We start from the raw sequence: 12,557 nt of genomic DNA, 5'->3' as shown, positions 1-12,557 counted from the left end.
GCAGATTGATAGCCTGAACTGGCCACTTTTGCATATTAAAAGATAATATCAGTCAAGACTGCAATGCTAGCAGAAGGACAGGTACCTAGATAAACGGAACAAGACAGTCAGGCCAGGAACAGCCCCACACAAGAACAACCAATTGGTTTTTGAAGCTGCAAAAGCAATTCACTGCAAGAAGAGCCTTTTCAACAAATGGTGCTAGAGCAATTGGACATCCATTGGCAAAAACAAACCAACTGAAATTTCATACTTTATACAAAAATTAACTCTTAATGGATCATATATTTAAGTGTAAAATGCAAAACCATAAACGTTTTCGAAGAAAACTTAGGATCAAGTCTTTGTGACCTAGGTTTTGGTGAAGGGTTTTTAGACATGACACCAAAGCATGATCTGTAAAAGAAAAAAATTGATAAATTGGATGAAAGATAAACTCCAGACTGGGAGAAAATACTCACCAACCACATATCTAAAAATGGATCCATATTTAGAATATTTAAAGGGCTCTCAAAACTTGACAGTTAAAATAAAGAAAACTATTCAATTATAAAATGGACAAACAGCGTGAAGAAACATTTTACCAAAGAAGAGATATGGTGATGAACGAGGACGTGAAAAGATGTTCACCATCACCAGCAGCAGGAAAGTGAAAATGAAGATCATAATGAGATTTTGCTATATGACTATCAGAACAAGTAAAATGAAAAGTAGACTACAGAACTCTGGCAAGGATGTGGAGAATCTGGATAGCTCATACAGTGCTGGTGGGAATTTAAAATGTTACAGCCACTCTGGAAAATAGTTTGGTTATTTCTTTTTTCTTTTTTTTTTTTTTTAACATTTTTTATTGATTTATAATCGTTTTACAATGTTGTGTCAAATTCCAGTGTTCAGCACAAATTTTCAGTCATTCATGGACATATACACACTCATTGTCACATTTTTTTCTCTGTGAGTTATCATAACATTTTGTGTATATTTCCCTGTGCTATACAGTGTAATCTTGTTTATCTATTCTACAATTTTGAAATCCCAGTATATCCCTTCCCACCCTCCACCCCCCTGGTAACCACAAGTCTGTATTCTCTGTCTGTGAGTCTATTTCTGTCCTGTATTTACGCTTTGTTTTTGTTTGTTTGTTTGTTTTTGTTTTTTAGATTCCACATAGGAGCGATCTCATATGGTATTTTTCTTTCTCTTTCTGGCTTACTTCACTTAGAATGACATTCTCCAGGAGCATCCATGTTGCTGCAAATGGCATTATGTTGTCGGTTTTTATGGCTGAGAAGTATTCCATTGTATAAATATACCACATCTTCTTTATCCAGTCACCTGTTGATGGACATTTAGGCTGTTTCCATGTTTTGGCTATTGTAAATAGTGCTGCTATGAACATTGGGGTGCAGGTGTCATCCTGAAGTAGATTTCCTTCTGGATACAAGCCCAGGAGTGGGATTCCTGGGTCATATGGTAAGTCTATTCCTAGTCTTTTGAGGAATCTCCACACTGTTTTCCATAGTGGCTGCACCAAACTGCATTCCCACCAGCAGTGTAGGAGGGTTCCCCTTGGTTATTTCTTAAAAAAAAAAAAAACCAGCTAAACATAGACCTACCATACAATTCAGCAATCACACCAGCACATGCCTGGACATTTATCTGGGGAAAAAATGCAACATATCCACATAAAACCTATACGTGATCATTCTAGAAGCTTTATTTATTTTTTGGTCCAAAAGTGGAAACGACCAATGTTCTATAAGAAGTGAATGGTTATACAAAATGTGGTACATCCATACCATGAATACTACTCAACAATAAAAGGGAATGAACTATTGACACACCTAACAACTTGGATGGATCTCAAGGGCATTAGACTGATTTAAAAAAAAAACCAATCTCCAAAGGTCACAAGGTGTATGACTGTATTTCTATAACCATCTTAAAATGACTAAATTATGAAGATGGAGAACAAATTAGTGGTTGTCAGGGATTAGAGATGGTAGGGGTGGGAGTGATGAGGGAGGTGGGTGTGGCTAGAAAGTGGTAGCCCCAGGGAGATTTTGTGGTGATGGAGCAGTTCTGTATCTTGATTTATCTGGTAGCTGATATTTACATGAACTTACATGGTAATAACATGATTCAGAACCATACAGTATCATCAGTTATGTCTGTTGGGTCCCAGCCAAAATGCAGAGTCTAGCCTCACCACAACATCCTAATGGCTTTGGTGTATTCCTCATACGGTGAGATGATAAAGCTATAATTTAAGAGAAAAGACAGTCTCTTCAACAAGTGGTGCTGGAAAAACTGGACAGCTATATGTGAAACAATGAGATTAGAATTTCTCCTCACACTGTATACAAAATAAACTCAAAATGGATTACGGACCTAAATGTAAGACCTGAAACCATAAAACTTCCAGAAGAGGACATAAGCAGAACACTCGTTGACATAAATCGTAGCAATATTTTTTTGGATCTGTCTCCTCAGGCAAAAGAAATAAAAGCAAAAGTAAACAATGTGATGTAATTAAACTTAGAAGATTTTGCACAGCAAAAGCAATCATCAACAAGATGAAAAGATAACCTACAGAATGGGAGAAAATATTTGCAAATGATATGACTGACAAAGGGGTTAATATCCAAAATATATAAACAGCTCATACAACTCAATATCAAAAAAAAAAAAAACAACCAAAAACCCAAATAAAAAGTTGGCACAAGACCTGAATAGACATCATTTTTTCAAAGAAGACATATAGGTAACCAACAGGCACATGAAAAGATGCTCAGCATCTCTATTTATCAGAAAAATGCAAGTTAAAACAATGAGATATCAACTCACACCTGTCAGAATGGCTATCACCAAAAAGTCTACAGATGACAAATGTTGGAGAGGGTGTGGAGAAAAGGGAACCCTTATACTGTTAGTGGGAATGTAAATTGGTATAGCCACTGTGGAAAACAGGATGGAGGTTTCTCAAAAAACTAAAAGTAGGACTACCGTATGAGCCAGCAATTCCATTCTTGGGTATATATCTGGAAAAAATGAAAACACTAGAAAATATATGTTCATACAATGTTCATAGTAGCATTATTTACAATAGCCAAGATATGGAAGCAACCCAAGTGCCCATCAACAGACGAACGGATAAAGAAGATATGATATATATATATATATATATATATATATATATATACACACACACACACGCATATATACATACAGAAAATGGAATATTACTCAGCCATAAAAAGAATAGAATTCTGCCATTTGCAGCAACATGAATGGACCTAGAGAATATTATACTTAGTGAAATAAATCATAGAGAAAGACAAATACTGTATAACATCACTTATATGTGGAATCTAAAAAATAGTTCAAATGAATGTATATACAAAACAGAAACAGACTGACAGATATAGAGAGCAAACTAGTGTTTACCAAAGGGGAGAGGGAGCGGGGGGCAAATTAGGGGTACAGGAATAACAGATACAAACTACTATGTGTGAAATAAATAAGCAACAAGGATATATTACACAGTACAGGGAATTATAGCCATTATCTTGCAATAACTTTTAAAGGACTGTCATCTGGAAAAATACTGAATCACAATGCTGTCAACCTGAAACGAATATAATATTGTAAATCAACTATACTTCAATTAAAAAAAATCCAAATTATGATTTAAACAGCTGTAACTAGGGGGCTTTGTAGGCGATGAATTTTGTTCAGAAGAACAATTGAAAAGTTGAGGGTATGGGTAAGAAGTTGCCTGTAAAACAAAACAAAATTGCCAAATGTTGCATACAAGAACTGGAACAGGAATTTAGGGGCGGGAAGAGCAGAATGAGGGAAGGGAGGCAGAGAAGAGAGAGGGTGGATAGGGCGGCGAGGCGGGCACCTGGGCCTGCAGGGTGGAGCCCTGGTGAAGGACTTGAAGCATGCACATGCCCAGTGGCCACTGTGCACTCCTTGGGGTGTAAACCAGATCCATCTCCCAACCTTCTGTTAAGGCTTCTGAACATCGATGCCTTTTGTCCACACTGTTGGGGAGGAGAGAGATCAAGGGCAGAGCAGCCTTTCTAAGTCCGAGTTGGTGAGGAGTCCGGAGAAGAGAAGCTGGGTAGAAAGAGGAGTAAGGTCAAGAGCTTATTGAACAGGAGCTTGGAGGTCAAAGTGGTCCTGAGAGGTCTGCCCACGGGAACGTGCAGTCCCGAGGAGGGTGTGTGGCTTCCGGCAGGACATCGCGGAGTCAGCTCAAGCTAATTTAACCCAAACCTCATGTGACAGGGCAACGGCAGCTGACATCTGCATCCCACTCAAATAGTCAAAAATCCTCTTAAGAACATGCTTTGTAACTCTTTCCTCACTAAACTTTTTGCCCAGCTTGCTAAAAAGCTTTTTAGGCAGGAAGGTATAGCTCAGTGGCAGAGCGATTGCTTAGCATGCACAAGGTCCTGGGTTCAATCCCCAGTACCTCCATTAAAAATAAATGAATGAAAAAAAATAAATGAATAAACCTAATTACTTCCCCTCGCCAAAACTAAAAAAGGACAGTTTTGAAACTGCTTCTACTTAATTGGCCATTCCCAGCGCTTGTGAGGAGGTGCTAGAGAGGAACAAAATAAACAGACACAAGAGAGTCAGATGAAGGAAGAGAGAATCAGATGGTGTGAGTAATGGGATAAACTGACGATCGGCTCACAGTAATTAAGTTTGATATGTGAGTTAGTAAAGAGCTAGCTCTGTGTGTGTGTGTGTGTGCACGCGTGCATGCATTTTAGAGCAGTGCTTCCCAAATTTGGAAGTACACATGAATTACGCAGGGTCTTATGTGGGATGGACAGTGGTTGAATGGACTCTGTGTTGCCAATAGCTCGCAGGTGATGCCACGGTTGCTGGTCCGGGCTTTAGAGTATGAGGCAATAACTTTGGAATCCAGAAGGCCATTCATGGGGCCAAAGGAAAAAGAGAGAGATGGAAAATATCAGAGTGTAGATGAGGGGAGAAGAGTGAAAGGCAGATAGAGGGAGAGAAGATGAAAAACAAACAAACCAAAAACCACCACCACCACAACACAGAACCAGGACTCTCCAGGAAGGGAGACAGGGAGTCAGCAGTAATTGTTCCCAAACTCCTTGGTGTTTATCTCAGTGATACAGGTTGCTCTGCCCTCTATTAAATAGCACATTTTTTTTTGGTGCCCTAACAGTGCTTAAGTTCCAAGGGTGAGAAAGTAAATTTCTGGTTCTCTAGCCATCCTCTAGTATTTATTCATAGGTATTATAGAACACCAGTGCTAGCATTAATATATATCTCTACTGGTATGGACAGAGCCAGTGCTATGATACACCTGTTTCCTGTAAGGATGGAACTTACAATCCGGTGGGGGAACATCAGAGACAACACACGTGGAAAATTAAATTACAAGTCAGGGAAATTATGCATGGAGCCTAATACTGCACATTTCATATTTAAAAGGGAACTTTTTTCATCCATTTCACCACTTTTCTACCATCTGTTGATGTAGAGAAGACAGACTCATTATCACGGTTTTGATAGAGAAGGAAAGGGAGGCTTGGAGAGGTAAGGTGACTTGTCCAAGGTCACATGGCCAGTAAGTGGTTGAGCCTGCACAAGGGGTCTTCTCTTCTGATCCCCATTCTGGCGTTCTTTCCATTAACCTCCCGACTTGAGGGCAATGTCATTTACCATATTCCACTTTACCCATAGACACCATATTCCATCTCACCCACGATCCAGTCTTTCCCTAGGGGGAGCCAGGGTGGGCTTCTCCATAGCTCAACATTTAACTGGTATTAAGTTGACTGTTTCCTCCCTCATTCAAAATCTAAACCTGTGAAACAGATTTCCCAGAAAACCAAAAAAAAAAAAAAAAAAAAAAAAAAAATTAAGCAAAGTCCACCACCAAGACATGTTTATCTAAATAGAAGGTATTTTCAGAATACAAGTCATTGAAAACAGTGGGGAATAATGAAAACTTCTTTGCAAACTTTATTTCTCCATTGCCTACTGCTTGGGTTCCAGAACTCACATACAACCCAGTTTCTCTTATAGATACATATGTTCATGTGAAATGTGCATTTATACATATTGTTACCTATTTGGGATGTCATTTTGCTAATCGTTTGCGAAGAACTAATAAGTTCTTCCATTAATACCACCACATTAATTTGATTCTACTTTTACTTTATAATGTAGTTTAAACTCAAATAGTTCCGTAATCTAACAGACAATTTTAGTAAGTATAACACTGCTGAATTTTTGCCTAAATTGCTCATGTTGGGCAATGCCTGCTTATAACCAGTCAATTGGGATTTGCTTTGGGAGGGAGTCTGGTGGTGAAGGGAGTGGTGACAGAAAGGGTGACAGTGGACCAAGTTTCATCCTTAGTGGAGTTTTCTTGTGCTCCCCTGAGACCCACCAACAGAAGAGACTGGGGTCATCAGACCCCAGTTGCCTCCTGACTTGATGGTAGTGAGTAGGAGTGCTGAAGTCACATCATTTGCTGGAGATTCTGGTTCTCAGTTCTTAACCCTGCCCCCATCCTCGAAACACATTTCCGTTTTTCTCCTTTATAAGCCTTTTCCTCCACTTTACCAATTCCCAGTCTCTTCATCATCTTAATGCCTTAACATTCTAGAATATGTATGACTAAAGTCAACAGTTTTTAAAAATCCAGATAATGATATGATTTCTTTCCCATTTCCTATCTGATGCAGTAAATCTGGGAAGGATCAGCGAATTTGCTTGTCTTCTTAAGGTTTAGAAATGCGTAGTTCAGAAGGGAGCAAAGGTGGAGGCTCTAAAGATGTGAATTCTTGAGAGTTGCTCGTTGTTGGAGGTTTTGGGTGCTAATCAGTTTCCAGTACTAGCCTCCCTTTCTTTCGTTCTAATTGACTGATAATTTTACATAAGGAGGCAGATGGGGACCAAAATATGTTTCTTGGCTTTACTGATGGCAAAGCTGGATTGGAGGACACAGCATGACATGCATACCTTTTAAAAACAGGAAGGTCCAAGAGAAAGAAGACCAAGAGATGTTGATGACAAATCTAGCAATGTCCCTCCAGTCTTTTTCCTGAGCCTGGTGTAGGTGTGGAGGCAGAGCTCTGGTGAAGGAGTAAAGTGATTCCAAACCCCTTACATTTTCTTTCTCATACTGCTGTGGGACAGAGCCCTGATGTCTGGGAACTCTACTGGTAAGACTTGAAGGTGACTCAGTGGCTGGGGAATAGGGTCACTGAAGACACTCACACATCTGGCAATTGATGTTGGTGGCGGGGAACCCACTGGGCTTGTCAGCTGTAGAATTTACACAGGTTCCTCACAGTCTCATGGCTGAGTTCAAGGGAAAGCATCTCAAAAAGAACCAGGCAGGAGCTGTCATGTGTTTTATGACCTAACCTTGGAAATCATGTGGCATCAATTTGGCCATATTTATCAACCCACCCAGATGCAAGCAGAAGAAACAGAGACCTCACTTACTGACGGGAAAAGTATTACAAACATATTGCACAAATGTCTTGTAGGATGAAAGATATTGTCAAGGGTACTTTTTGAAAATGTAATCTACCACAATGTTCTTTGCTCAAGAGTGCACAATGGACAGGAAGAGTTCCCTGATCCAGGGTTTCCAGAAGCATATTGTGAGTTAATTCAAGTCAAAGGCTTAGATTCGTGCTTTGGCATATGGTAAGACTCAACAGACGGCAGCTGTTATCATGGTCATCACCTCTTTTGCCATCTGCATTGTCATCATCATGATCACCACCACAACCATTATCAGCATCACCACCTCCACCACCACTGTCACCACCCCTGTCATCATTAACACCATCATTGCCATCAACATTATCATCATCGCCATCTCTGAGGAACCTATGGTGATGCTCAATTATCTACAGGAGATAGGACACCAAGGCCTGGGTAATTTAAGTGATGCTTTGGTTGTCCCTAAACAATTCACTGATAGTTCTGAATTTGAACTTGGGCTTCTGACTCCTATCGGGGAACTATATAGTAGTGGTTGAGGGATGTTGTAAGGAATGGCCACATATTAAAACAGCATCAATAATCCTGGTTATCAGTCACTGCTTTTGTTTGTCTGATGCTAATGATTCCAGAGGAGATTTAGTCTGTAAATTTTTCAAGTATCCCTTAAAAAAAAAAACAAAACAGCAAACAAGTTTAAAACTAATAATCATAAAGCTTTAGTAAGAAGATGTCTGCTAATTTGGATAATTTAGATTAAAAAATCATCTTTGTTTTTTATTTTCAAACACTGTTTCATGAGGCAATTAGCAAAACAAGTTTGTAGGGTGTGATTAATTATTTGAAGAGCCAAACTTTATCTATACAAATACATGTACAGAATGAAAAATTTACAAGATTTTGTCACTTGTTCATTAAATCTAGTCTCCAGAAAGTTATTTGGCAAGACTCTTACTTGATAGTGTTAAATATTTGAAAAGGAAGCAATTTCTTTAGGGAACTCTTCTGTAATTACTCTAACCAGCCTTTTGCAAACTTGTTTTTGCTATAAAAACCTGAAATCATAAGCATTAGTCTAGTCAGTGCGTGTTGTTTTGTTTTGTTTGGGTTTGGTGTTTAGAGAGCTGGTCTTCTCTTGAGGGAACGCAGGTAGCAAAACCAAACCAGTCAATATCCACTGACTCACAGCCAAGCTGGGCTAATGGCTGGGCAACCAAGGGGCAAGAGCGAATTGGACATTAGTTTGGGCTTTTCTCCTAGTGAAACTCAGTGTTTGCTCCGAGGATCCAGAAGCAACTCAGAGTGTCAAGAATATAGGTCAGCATTACTTTATGTAACTGTCCCTCTTTTTGTTTTCAGTTGGGAGGCCAGGGCAAGGGTGACCGTTCATGGAAGTCATCCATCCATACTGAGCCTGGGGCCAGTCCAAGAAGACAGAGTCCAGTTGACGCTGGACGTTCGCTGACTGGTGTCAGCAGATGAGTGGGGTAGTGATGAAATCTTCCACGCAGGTGTTTTAGGCAAAAAATGGCAGCTTAACTATTTAGGTCAACCACTAGCCCCTCCTTTCTGAGGAAGTGTCTGGAGCCAGACGACTTGGGTTCACCATTACTATGTGCTCATGGACACCCGTGCTTCAGTTTCCTCACATAAACAAAGAATAAGAATAGCATTTACCACATAGGATTCTCACGAGGAAAAATGAGGACTATGTGCAAAGAGCTTAAAACAGCGTCTTGCACGTAGCTGGTCCTCATCAAAAGCTATTGTTTCTCTACACCTGACACCGGTTGCAGCCATTTATGGGAGATCTGCTATGTGGCGGGCGCCATGTGAAACTTGTTATGGATATGACTTCATTTCATCCTGACAGCAGCTCTGCGTGGTAGCTCTTTTCACCCCCATTTCATAGACGAGGGGAAGAGGCACAGAGAAGTTTCGCAATGCGCTCAAGGTCACACATTAATGGGTGAAAGGACTGGGATCTGAACCGGGTTTTTTCTGACACAAAAACTTGTGATCTTCCCTGCCATGTGGCACTGTGCTAAAAATGAAAGAAAACAAAGCAAAAATAACCTTGTCATTAGCGTACCTGATGTTCCCTGAGAAGGCTATTAGGTTATTCTTAGACCATAAACTCTAACGTGACAGAGCTGTGGCTTGGTTTTTCTCTCCACCGCCTAGCGTGGTGCTGTGTGCAGAAGACACTTAATAAAGGCTTTCTGCTCCACCTGCGACTGTTGTCATGATTGACACTCTAAGTTGTAACCTCAGACGTGGCCTATGGACAGGTGCCCTGCATGGAAGCACCAGCCTGTGTGTTGTAGAACACTCGATGGAAGTCTGGGTGGGGTTTTGGGTGAGGGGAGATTCGGAGAGCCCCACTCAAATTCTTGCTAATCTCAGTTTCCATCCAGTGTTAAGGAAGAGTAAGACCGAGTCCCTTATTTTAAGTTCTGCTAAAACAGAGCGGAGTCACCTTTCTGATGACACCTCCCTCCTCCTGCACTTCTCTTTTTTTCCCTTGAACCACAAACAAGGGAAGATTGATGGCAGGAATGGAAAAACCCATGGCATGGCCTCACGAATAACACGTCTAGGCTGGGGTGGGGGAGATCCTCCTTCCTCGTCTGTTTGTTTTAAGATAAAGAGGCCCTTTCAGTCCACATGGGGTCCAGCAATTTAACCATAAACCATATTAATGGGTGTCAGAAAGTACCTGTTCTGCGGGCTGTGCGGGGAGGGCTGTCAACCCTGGAGCCTGACCACTCTGGGCCAAGCTTCTCCAAACCCTCCAGTTTAAAAGTTTTATCTTCTAAGTGTTTATTCTAGTTTCTCCTACCCTGAGTTTAAAATTTTTAAAAGAAGTTTTAAGAGCCTTTTGTATTTCTAATACACACAGATCCTGGAATTTCAGATCTGCCAATAACTCTCCCTGTTCCAAAGGAAAAAAAAAGGCTTTTTTTTTTTTCCTTACTGGAATTTTTTCATTCCTTCCCACCCACCCCACCTCTATTTCTCATTTCCTCAGGAAACCATTTAGTTGGAGACAGAGGGAAAGTTTTCCAACACACTTCCCCAAGCCCCCACAGGCTCAGGTACATCCAGACAGCAATGTAGAACCAAGAACACATGTTGCAAGATACTCAGACTTGCCCATAATGATTTCTGCCTCCAGTTCTCTGGAGCATTTGGAAAAACTTGTGGTGAGGGCAGCCTTCACTCCTGCTAACACCAACCACCCTCCAGGAACCCTCGGATGTGGTCTGGTTGGCCCCTGGGTGTCTGCCCTTTGCCCTGGATTGTCAATCAACGAGGCAAATATAGAGTCATGACGGCTCATCTGTGGTGTCCCTGGACTTGACCCTCCTGTGTGGGCTTTCTAGAGCGAAGGAAGGTAAAGTGGGGGCTTCCTGGCTGATTTTAGGGGGAATTATGCGAGTGTGTTGTCATTTTTTTTTTCATTGAAAAAATATTTGAGAATTTCCCCACGTACTAAACAATGTTTCAGATGCTGGGGATATAAATGTTGAACAAGACACAGTTCCTACTCTCAAGTTTACTTTCTAGTTTAGGGGGTGGGAATGTTGAGTAGAGAAAGCAAAACCAAGAGTAAATATAGAAAAACCAAGAAAGCAAATAAATGGATAAAATAAATTTATTTAGCAATAAGAGCTATGAAGAAATCAAATAACATTTCAGAATAGTGACTAATCTCCTGTCTGCCTGCAGCTTTGGGGAAGCCTTCCTCTCCAGTATCTAATTTTGGAGTTTGTACATACCTCTAGGCTCTGGGAGTCTCTGTCCCATCTAGAGCAAAGATTCCACATTTCTCTGAAGACAGAGTTCAAAAAACTTTTGTGAGCAAAGATCTGAGGTCCATGACACTTCCACCAGCTCCTGCTCTCCCTCAATGTGCTGAGAAGAGCAGAAGGATTCAGAATGCTCTGGAAGCCACCTTCTACTCTGTGGCCCCAAACAAATGGAGAGCATTTGAAACTATCTGAGCAGCAAAGGGGAAATGAATAGGAGTAGAATTATTTCCAGCTGCCATGAAAACGTTACCTTTAACCAAAAAGGATTCCCCTGTGTTATTCGCCTTCCACGACTCATCAGCTGTGTTGGGACCAAGTCTGATCTGTGTCCCAATCCAAGGAGTCTTGGATGCCTCCTGGGAAGCTGACTTCTCCCTTTTCGTTCTGGTGGCCAGCACACCTCTTCTCAGTGCCAGAGAATTGTTTCCGTTGCTTCTTAGTTTGCATTCTTGCTTTCCCTTTGGATACAAAAATGTTCCTAGTTGGAGACGAGGCCTCCAGGAATGAGAGGCTGGGGAGTTTACTGTAATCTGAGGGAGAAGTCCTTCCAAGACGGAGCTTACACTCTCCTTAGCAACCACCAGATGTCAGCAACTCATCTGATTTCGGTTCTTTAGCAAAGTGAGAGACACACCATGACGAAGGGAATGACAGCCTTTGGCTGACATCAGCTTTTTCTGTTTCAGGTGTAACTTCAGAAAGTTGTCTACTCATAGGGAAAGTGCTAATGGCTCAAGCCAGATCCAAGTCTGATGAGAGAGCCACTCAAACCCACTCATGCGATGAAATTCTGGGGCTCACACTTTAATCTGATTTCCCTTTGTCAGCACCATTTACAGATAGCCAAGAAGTCTGTCAGGGAATCAGAGATTCACTGGGAAGATTTTTCAGATCAGAGGCCTCTAAAATGGATGTTTGCTTTAAAATTTCCTTTTTGAAAGAATCCTGCTAGACTCTTCAGCAAAACTCTGCAAGATGGAAAGAGAAGTCTGAAAGTGCAAACATTATATAAAAGTGGGGGCATCAGTAAGGTACCCAAGGGGCATGAGGTAATTAGGATCAGCTCCTGTGATGGTTCTTTACTCTGCAAAGTGAAGCAGCTATCAGTGCAATACAACGTGAGGCAGAATGCCTTGGGTGAATTAAAAGTCAGTATAGCTCAAACTGCCTCTAGTTGTGGGGAGGAGGCCTGTTCATTAGATCCTGGGTTTCACGGACCCT

This window comes from Camelus ferus, chromosome 23 (assembly GCF_009834535.1).
Source record: "Camelus ferus isolate YT-003-E chromosome 23, BCGSAC_Cfer_1.0, whole genome shotgun sequence".
NCBI classification, from domain to species: Eukaryota; Metazoa; Chordata; class Mammalia; order Artiodactyla; family Camelidae; genus Camelus; species Camelus ferus.
The sequence above is the reverse complement of the archived record's forward strand: the minus strand, read 5'-3'. Positions refer to the sequence as shown.